This window comes from Pongo pygmaeus, chromosome 2 (genome assembly GCF_028885625.2).
Source record: "Pongo pygmaeus isolate AG05252 chromosome 2, NHGRI_mPonPyg2-v2.0_pri, whole genome shotgun sequence".
NCBI classification, from domain to species: Eukaryota; Metazoa; Chordata; class Mammalia; order Primates; family Hominidae; genus Pongo; species Pongo pygmaeus.
The window spans coordinates 105,254,846-105,266,072 of record NC_085930.1 but is presented as its reverse complement, the minus strand read 5'-3'; positions in this window follow the sequence as shown (position 1 = coordinate 105,266,072).

The window sequence follows — 11,227 nt, the reverse complement described above, 5'->3', positions numbered from 1 at the left end:
AGATATGGAAACAACCACAGGGTCCATCAGCAGCTGAATGGATAAGGAAAAGGGAATGCTATTCAGCCTTTAAAAAAAAGGAAATCCTGTCATTTGCAACAACATGGATGCACCTGGAGAACAGTATGTAAAGGAAATAAGCCAGGCACGAAGACAAATACGGCATGATCCTACTTCATGTGGAATCTATAAAAGTTGAAAAGCAAAGAGTAGATTGTTGGTTACCAGAGGGTGGGCATTGAGGGGTCTAGGGAGATGTTGGTCAAAGAGTACAAAATCATACTTAGGAGGAATAAGTTCAAAAAATATATTGTACAATGAGGTGACTATAGTTAATAGCAATGTTTTATATACTTGAAAATTGCTAAAAGAGTAGATTGTAGGTGCTCTCACCACAAAAAAATTGATATGTGAGGTAATACGTATGTTAATTAGTTTAATGTAGCCATTCTGCAATGTATACATATATCAAAATATCATGTTATACCCCATAAATATATACAATTTTTATTTGCCAACATTAAAAATTAATTAATTAATTAATTTAAAGGAGGAACAAGTGGGAAACCTGGATTTTTACACTCACTTGGGAGTAACAAGGAAGAAAAGAGGCAGGAATACATCAGCAACGCTCTCCTGCCCTCGTTCCTGCCAAGCTAGTGTCAGAGGAGGCTAGCTAAAACAGAAGACTTAAATAAAATCCTGAGTCTAATCACATAATACCCCAAATGTTCAAGTTTCCATCAAAAATCACACCAAGATCCAAGAAACTCTCAACTTGAATTATAAAAGACAAGCAAAAGACTTCAACACTGGGATAACAGAGATGTTAAAATTATCTGACAAGGATCTTAAAGCAACCATCATGAAGATACTTCAACAAGCAACTGCAAGCACATTTGAAGCAAATGAAAAATAGAAAGTTCCAGCAATGTAAAAGAAGCTATAAAGAAAAAAATGGAAATTTTAGAACTGAAAAATAAAACAACCAAGTTTTAAAACTCTGTGGGCCTACAACAAAATGGGAAAGACACAGGAAAGAACCAGTGACCTTAGGTAATTGAATCATGAGGTCGGGTCTTTCCCATGCTGTTCTTGGCATAGTGCATGAGTCTCATGCGATCTGATGGTTTTATAAAGGGGAGTTCCCCTACACAAGCTCTCTTTTGCCTGCTGCAATCTAAGATGTCCCTTTGCTCTTCATTCGTCTTCTGCCATAATTGTGAGGCCTCCCCAGCCATGTAGAACTGTGAGTCCATTAAACCTTGTTTTCTTTAAAAAAAAAAACAAAAAAACAAACAAACAAAAAACCTGTGACCTTAGATAGAAAACAATAGAAATAATCCAGTCAATGATAGACAATAGACTGGAAAAAGAATCAGAGTTTCAAGGACTTCTGGGACTATAACAAAATATCTAATATTTGTATCACTGGATTCCAAGAAGGAGAGGAGAAAGAAGATGAGGCTGAAAATGTATTCAAAAAAATCATGGCTGAAATTTTCCCAAATTTAGCAAAACATGTAAACCTACACATTAAAGAAGCCAAGAAAACCCCAAACAGGATAAACACAAAGAAATTCATGCCAAGACACATTATAATCAAACTTCTAAAAACTAAAGACAATGAAAGAAATCTTAAAAGCAGAGAAAGAGAAGAGACAACCTACAACAATTTTAATAAACAACAGACTTCTCATCAGAAACCACGGAGACCAGAATGAAGTAGCACAACATTTTAAGTGCTGAAAGAAAAGAAATGTTAACCCAGAATCCTACATCCAGTTAAAATATCCTTCAAGAATGAAAGAGAAATCAAGACATTCTCAGATGAAGGAAAACTAAGATTTTTTTTCATCAATTGACCTACGCTAAAAGAATGACTAAAGGAAGTTCTTGAGATAGAAAATACAAAAAGAAGGCATCTTGGAACATCAGGAAGGAAGAAATAATAGCAGAAAGAGTAAAATTATGGGTAAATATATTTTTCTTCTCTTTGAACAAATGAAACAAAAATTATAACATTGATATTGTTCTAGATGGGCACACGGGAAATATTTAAGACAATTATAAATAGGAGAGAGTAAATAGACTTAAAGGGACATACAGTCTCTAAACATCATTCAAACTTATAAAATGTGGGCTTCAGTAGACTGTGATAAGTTGTATACATATAATGTAATACATAGGGCTATCATTTAAAAAATCTATATAAAGAAATACACTCAAAAACATTATAGAAAAATCAAAATAGAATTCTAAAAAATATTCATGTAACCCACAGGAAGGCAAGGAAAAGAGGACAAACAAATGAAAAAGAACACATAGAAAATTTTAAAATAAATAAAATGACAGTGTTAAGACCTAAAAAATATCAGTAATTCCACTAAATGTAAACAGTACAAATATATCAATTGAAAGACCTGGCAGAGTGTATTTTTAAAATGACCCAACTATGTGCTGTATACATGAAACTCACCTCAAATATAATTGTATAGGTAGATTGGAAGTAAAAGGATGGAAAACAATATACTATGCAAACAATAATCAAAAGAAAACAGTAGTAGTTATATTAACATCAGGTAAATTAGATTTCAGAGCAAGAAAATTACCAGGGACAAAGAGAAACATTGCCTAATAGTAAAAGGGTCAATTAACCAAGACATAATTCTAAATGTATATATCAAATAACAGGGCTAGAAAACACATGAAGCAAAAATGGATAGAGTTGCAAGGAAAAATAGACAAATCTACAATTATAGTTGAAATTTCTTTTTATTTATTTATTTATTTTATTTTTTTTTTCTTTTATTATTATTATACTTTAGGTTTTATGGTACATGTGCGCAATGTGCAGGTAAGTTACATATGTATACATGTGCCATGCTGGTGCACTGCACCCACCAACTCGTCATCTAGCATTAGGTATATCTCCCAATGCTATCCCTCCCCCCTCCCCCCACCCCACAACAGTCCCCGAAGTGTGATGTTCCCCTTCCTGTGTCCATGTGTTCTCATTGTTCAATTCCCACCTATGAGTGAGAATATGCGGTGTTTGGTTTTTTGTTCTTGCGATAGTTTACTGAGAATGATGATTTCCAGTTTCATCCATGTCCCTACAAAGGACATGAACTCATCATTTTTTATGGCTGCATAGTATTCCATGGTGTATATGTGCCACATTTTCTTAATCCAGTCTATCATTGTTGGACATTTGGGTTGGTTCCAAGTCTTTGCTATTGTGAATAATGCCGCAATAAACATACGTGTGCATGTGTCTTTATAGCAGCATGATTTATAGTCCTTTGGGTATATACCCAGTAATGGGATGGCTGGGTCAAATGGAATTTCTAGTTCTAGATCCCTGAGGAATCGCCACACTGACTTCCACAAGGGTTGAACTAGTTTAAAACTAGTCCCACCAACAGTGTAAAAGTGTTCCTATTTCTCCACATCCTCTCCAGCACCTGTTGTTTCCTGACTTTTTAATGATTGCTATTCTAACTGGTGTGAGATGGTATCTCATTGTGGTTTTGATTTGCATTTCTCTGATGGCCAGTGATGGTGAGCATTTTTTCATGTGTTTTTTGGCTGCATAAATGTCTTCTTTTGAGAAGTGTCTGTTCATGTCCTTCGCCCACTTTTTGATGGGGTTGTTTGTTTTTTTCTTGTAAATTTGTTGGAGTTCATTGTAGATTCTGGATATTAGCCCTTTGTCAGATGAGTAGGTTGCGAAAATTTTCTCCCATTTTGTAGGTTGCCTGTTCACTCTGATGGTAGTTTCTTTTGCTGTGCAGAAGCTCTTGAGTTTAATTAGATCCCATTTGTCAATTTTGGCTTTTGTTGCCATTGCTTTTGGTGTTTTAGACATGAAGTCCTTGCCCATGCCTATGTCCCGAATGGTAATGCCTAGGTTTTCTTCTAGAGTTTTTATGGTTTTAGGTCTAACATTTAAGTCTTTAATCCATCTTGAATTGATTTTTGTATAAGGTGTAAGGAAGGGATCCAGTTTCAGCTTTCTACATATGGCTAGCCAGTTTTCCCAGCACCATTTATTAAATAGGGAATCCTTTCCCCATTTCTTGTTTTTGTCAGGTTTGTCAAAGATCAGATACTTGTAGATATGTGGCATTATTTCTGACGGCTCTGTTCTGTTCCATTGATCTATATCTCTGTTTTGGTACCAGTACCATGCTGTTTTGGTTACTGTAGCCTTATAGTATAGTTTGAAGTCAGGTAGTGTGATGCCTCCAGCTTTGTTCTTTTGGCTTAGGATTGACTTGGCGATGCGGGCTCTTTTTTGGTTCCATATGAACTTTAAAGTAGTATATAGTTGAAATTTCAACACGGCTTTCTCAACAATTGACAGAATAACTAGACAGAAAATCAACAAGTATACAGAAGAATTCAACAACATTATCAAGCAACATAATCTAATCAACATTTATAGAACACTCTATCCAGCAACAGTAAAATATAGATTCTTTTCAAGCACCCATGGAACATTTACCAAGATGGACCATATCCTGGGCCACATAACAAACTTCAACAAATTAAAAGAATTGAAATTATAGGCTGAGCATGGTGGCTCATTCCTGTAATCCCAGCACTTTAGGAGGCTGAGGTGGGTGAATCACCTGAGCTCAGGAGTTTGAAACTAGTGTGGGCAACAGGGCAAAACCCCATCTCTCTACAAAAAAACAAAACAAAACAAAACAAAATAGCTGGGCATTGTGGCACACACCTGTAGTCCCAGCTACTCGGGAGGCTGAGGTGGAAGGATCACCTGAGCCCCGCGGTCAAGGCAGCAGTGAGCTGCGATTGCACCACTGTACTCCAGCCTAGGTGACAGACTGAGACCCTATCTCAAAGAAAAAAAAAAAAAAAAGCATTGAAATTATCAAGAGTATGTACTCTAACCACAATGAAGTCAAACTAGAAATCAATAACAAAAAGATACCAATAAAATCTACAAACTACATAAACTACTTAAAAACTAAAAACTACATAAAAACTAAACAACATACTTTTAAATATCTCATGAGCCAAAAATAAGTCTCAAGAGAAATTCTTAAAACTAAATTTAGGCCAGGCACAGTGGTTCACGCCTGTAATCCCAGAACTTTGGGAGGCCAAGGTGGTCAGATTTCTTGAGGCCAGGAGCTCGAGACCAGCCTGGCCAACATGGCAAAATAGTGTCTCTACTAAAAATACAAAAATAAGCCAGGCGTCGTGGCTCATGCTTGTAATCCTGGCTTCTTGGGAGGCTGAGGCACAAGAATTGCTTGAACCCAGGAGGCGGAGGTTGCAGTGAATCGAGATTGTGCCACCGCACTCCAGCCTGGGTTACAGAGCAAGACTGCATGTCAAAAAAAAAAAGAAAGAAAGAAAGAAAGAAGGAAGAAGGAAGAAGAAGAAAATCCAACATAACAAAATTTGTGGGATGCAGCCTAATCAGTGCTGAGAGGAAAATAAATAGCAAATGTTTTACTTTCAAAAAGAGGGAAAGTCTCAAATCAAGAATCTAAGCTTTAGTCTTAAGAAAATTTAAAAACAACAAAAATTAAAAACAGAAAAACAAAATATAAATGAAACAAAAAGCTGCTTTTTAAGAAAGATCAATAAAATTGACAAACCTCTACCAAGACTGACAAAGAAAAAAAAGACAAGACACAAACTCAGTATCAATAATAAAACGGAATATCACCATAGACCTTGCAGACATCAAAATAATAATAAAAGGAATATTATGGTCAACTCTTCACACACAAATTTGATAACTCAGATTAAATGGACAGATTTATTGACAATCACAAACTTACTACCATTTCCTCAATATGAAATAGATAATCTGAGTAGCCTTATTACTATTAAAGATACTGAATTTGTAACTTTAAAACTCTAAAAAAGAAATCTTCAGGTCCAAATAGTATCACTGTAGAATTCTACCAAGCATTTAAAGAATAATTAACACCAATTATACACTATCTCTTACAGAAAATAGGAGACAACATTTCCCAACTCATTTTATGAGGCCAGTTGATATGGTTTGACCTGTTTCCCTGCCCAAATCTCATGTCCCATTGTAAACTCCAAAATTGGAGGTGGGGCCTGGTGGGAGGTGATTTGATCATGGAGGCAGATTTCTCATGAATGAATGGTTTAGTGCCATCCACTTGGTCTGTCCTTGTGACAGTGAGTGAGTTCTCATGAGATCTGGTTGTTTAAAAGTGCGTAGCACCTCCCCACTCTCTCTCTTGCTCCTACTTTGGCCATGTGACAGGCCTGCTCCCACTTCGCCTTCCACCACGATTGTAAGTTTCCTGAGGTCTTCCCAGAAGCTGAGCAGATGCAACATGATGCTTCCTGCACAGCAGAAATGTGAGCCAATTAAACCTGTATTCTTTATAAATTACCCAGTCTCGAGTATTTCTTTAAAGCAGTGTGCAAAGAGACTAATAAACCAGTATTACCCTAATACCAAAACCAAACCAAACACAGTACAAAAAAGAAAGAAAACTACAGACTAATATCTTTCATGAATTTAGACACAAAAACTCTCAACAAGTTAATAGCAAATTGAATCCAACAAAGTGTCAAAATAATTACCCATCATGATCAAGTGGAATACCAGGAATGCAAACCTCGTTCAATATTTGAAAAAAATCAATGTAACCCACTATATTAGCAGGCTAAAGAAAGTGACATGATTATATCAATTGATACAGAGAAAGCATTTGACAAAATCCAACACCCATTTATGATAAACAAGAAAAAAAACCCCGAGCAAACTAGGAATAGAAGAACTTCTTCAACATCTGTAAAAAACCTACAGCCAATATCTCCCTAAAATCAGGAAGAAGATAAAGATGTTGGCTCTTACCACTCTGACTCATCACAGTACTAGAAGTCTTACCCAGCATGATAAGGCAAGAAAAGGAAAAGAAAGGCATATAGATCAGAAAAGAAAAAATAAAATTGTCATTTGCCAGTGACATGATAAAAATGTTCTAAGTAGAAAATGTCAAGGAATATTCAAAATTAACTCCCAGAATTAATAAGTAAGATCAGTAAGGTAATGGGATGCAAGATCAACATATTAAAATAAATCTTATTTCTATATACTAACAAGAACACATGGAAATTGAAACACAGACTATTATAATTGCTTCCAAAATTGAAATATTTAGGAATAGGTCTAACAAAACATGACAGGACCAGCTGAAGTGAAAGAAATCAAAGACCTATATAATGGACAGACCATGTTGATTAATTAGAAACTCAACATCATAAAGATGTCAATTCTCCCCCAAACTGATACACTGTATAGATTTAATGCAATTTTTATCAAAACTCCAGGATTCTTTTTACAAACAGAGACAAGTTTATTCTAAAATTTACGGCTGGGTGCGGTGGCTCACGCCTGTAATCCTAGCACTTTGGGAGGCTGAGGCACGTGGATAACCTGGAAGAAAATACAAAATCCAGAAATAAACTCCCACAAATATACCAGCTGGATCCTTAGAAAGGTATAAGAACAATTCAACAAAGGAAGGGTAGCTTTCTCAACAAATGGTTCTCTAAAAATTGGCATAAGCAAAAAGAAGAAGAGGAGGGGGAAGGGAGAAGGAGAAGAAAAGATATTCATCATCCCTAATCATTATAAAAGTATAAATCCAGACTGTGGTGAGATATCACTGCACTCCTATTGGACTGCTAAATTAAAAAACAATAGTGGTTAACAGGGCCTGGGGGAAGGGGTAACAGGGAGTTATTGTTTAATGGGTACAAGTTTCAGTTGGGATGATGAAAACATTCTGAAGAATGGGTAGTGGTGATGGTTGCACAAAAGAGTGAAAATAATGCCACTGACCTGTATGCTCAGAAATGGCTGAAATGGTAAATTTTATGTTTTGAATTTTTAATGACAATACCAAATGCTGACAGTATTAAGTACCAAAGATGTGGAGAAACTGTGCTGGTGGGAATGTAAAATGGTAAAATCAGGCTGGAAAATAGTTTGTCCATTTCTTCACAAACTAAACATAACTTGTCATAGAACTTACTGAACTCCTTGACGTCTATCCCAGAAAAATGAAAACTGTGTCCACACAAAAACATGTATACAACTATTCAGAGCAACTTCATTTGCAATAACCAAAAAGTGGAGACAACTGAAGTGTCCTTCAATAGGTGAATAGTTAAATCCACTGTGGTACAGCCATACCATAGAATACTACACAGCAATAAAAATGAACTAACTATTGACACACACTACAATTAGGATGGACCTCAAGGACATTACACTCAGTGAAATAAAATCCAGTCAAATAGCAGAGAGTTCCATTTATATAGCATTCTCCAAATGACAAAATTATAGAGCACAGATTAGTGGTTGCCAGGGGTTAGGGGTGGTGGGGAGAAGGGAGTTCATGTGACAATGAACAGCTATGTGTTGGATGTGGTAATGGGATAGTTTTGTGTCTTGATTATGAAGGTTGTTACAGATATTCATGTATGTGTCTGATGAACTGGCATAGAACTATACACACACAGTGCACCAATCATATGCTATCGTTTCGTATGATGTAACCATTGAGGGAAATTGGGTAATGGGTATATGGGACTTCTCAGTACTTTTTTTTTTTTTTTTTTTTGAGACAGAGTCTCACTCTGTTGTCCAGGCTGGAGCACAGTGGTGCAATCTCAGCTCACGGCAACCTCCATCTCCTGGGTTCAAACAATTCCCTGCCTCAGCCTCCTGAGTAGCTGGGATTACAGGCGCCCGCCACCACGCCCGGCTAATTTTTGTATTTTTTTAGTAGAGACCGGGTTTCACTATCATGGCCAGGCTGGTCTTGAACTCCTGACCTTGTGATCCACCCACCTCAGCCTCCCAAAGTGCTAGGATTACAGGTGTGAGCCACCACGCCCAGCCAGTACTATTTTTATAACTTCCTATGACTATATAATTACCTCAAAATAAAAAAGTTAAAAAATTAACCGTAGACGTTTGAGATGAAAAAATTCCTAAGCTCTCTTTCCCATTCAGAACCAATGGAAAGGAATGTTTCCCTGAGGACATGGAATTATACACACAGATATCTGAGCTAAGTGGTCACAGAGTGGGGCCCACAGAATGGTCCCACCATCTGTTCTGCTGGTGCTGTGCTGCTCTCTTTAGCTCAGCCATCTCTTCTTCAGTGACAGAGCTCAGGGCCAAGTGACCCTGATAGGTCCCACCCACAGCAGCAAAAGGCCAGGAGGCCTGGCTGGGTTCCCAGTAGCACAGGCACTGGGAGGGCTGCACACACACCCCTGCTTCACAGGGAAACTGTTGTTCCTTGGTAACTGAGGGGATTGCAGAGGCAGGATTGCCTAGAGGTTAGGAGCATGGCTGTGGAGTCAAATGGCCTGGTGTGATTCCTGACACTGCCACCAACAGCTGTGTGCCTTTGGCCAGGTGATAACTGCCCTGTGTCACTGCGCCCTCAGAGTTGTTGTAGGGAGTACATTGGTGGACCTGAAGGACTGGTGACCAGACTTTCTGGGAAAGTGTTCCCCAGATTCCACCTGGCTCAGAGATACAGATTTCACAGACTTTAGCGTCTACCATAAGGCCAGCACCATGCTAGACATTTCTTTTTCAAGGTACTCCTTTCGGCAAACCCACTTGAGTTCCATTCTTCAGATAAAGAACCAAGATGCACTGAAATTACATGATCTTCTCAGAGACTCTCACCCAAAGAAAGGCACAGCTGGGTTGAACTCCCATCTCCCTCTGATAGGCAAGCCCAGCTCCTCCCCCCTGCAGGGACCCCTTAGAGCAGGGCCTCCTCACCATCACTGAGCAAACCTGCATAAGTGGCAGTGAACAAAACTGACACCTGAATCATGCACCTCAACTACAACACCCACATTTGAAAGGAAACCTTCCTTGCCCCCCTTGGAGGAAGTGAGCTCAGTTTTGGGAGAGGCTGGGGTGTGTATCAAGCACCACTCTCAGTAAAGCTACAGCGGTAGCCATGGTAGGAGTGATTTTTAGTATTTCACATACAAAAAAAAACCTGCTTTAAGAATTGAGAACCAGGAAAAATTGTTCTTCCACGTGAATGGCTGTGCTTCCTTCTCTCGGGGACTGTGGGTGGCTTACCCATGGACTCCTTTGAACTGGAAGCCAGTGTCATCTCTGTAAACATGTTAGTCTCCTGTGAGACTGTTTTCACAACCTTTTAAAATTATGATTTTTATTTCCATTATAACAAGTTATCAGTTGCATGAACCTTAATCAAACGTGCCTCTAATTCTTTAAATTAGGCCCAGCAACAACAGAAGGAAAGAAAAAATCCTCTTAGCCTAGCATTCTGGAGACAGAAGTATATATGTTTATTTGTATCAAGTTTTTTCTGTTATTCCTTCCAATTTAAAAATAAAATATTAAAAGGAAGTTTTAGATAAACAGAATCATGAACCCATAACAGGAATATATTCATTTTAATATATTCTCCTCCATCATTATCCACTTGCATGAATATTTACTTAAATAATTGTGAGCAAATTTAAAATACCAATTTAGGATCTACTTGATATCATTTAACTATAAATGTTACATTTTAAATTTCACATGGGTTCCCAATCATGATTTTTAAGTTTTCTCATATTTCACAAAGTTCGACATCTCACATTTACAAATTAACTGACTGACTCTGCAGAGTCACTATACAGCTTACAGCACTCAGTCCCTGTCCCTGGCTTACATCCTTGAGGTTCCCATGAACACAAAACGTGCCTCTGGAAGAGTCAGGGTACCAAGTCTATCATTTTGCTTCTCTGTATAAATGGAAGCATAAATTTGTCCCAAAGCTACTTTGTAGTGAAAGCATAATTTGTTACCCTTTTGCACTCTCTGCAGTGACTCCCACCAGGGAATGTATCAGGGCCAGCGGGTGTGACACAATAATTGTACCCCAATGTGGGTTGAGATTGCCCACCTGAGCCCCACATCTCTGAAGCCAGACAGAAGTCAGTCATGCCCTGCTTACACTGGGGACAGTTGAGTCCCCCAGCCTGAGCCAGGGACAACAGGCTGACTTCTGTGGTCCTTCCTTATTTCTCTTAAAAATCTCTCTTTCATGTTTCCTCTCTTAGGTGTTTCCCTCTGTCACCATTTTAAAAAAATGTATCTTCTGTGTTCTTTCCTATTTTTAGTCAGCATTCTCTTTACTTC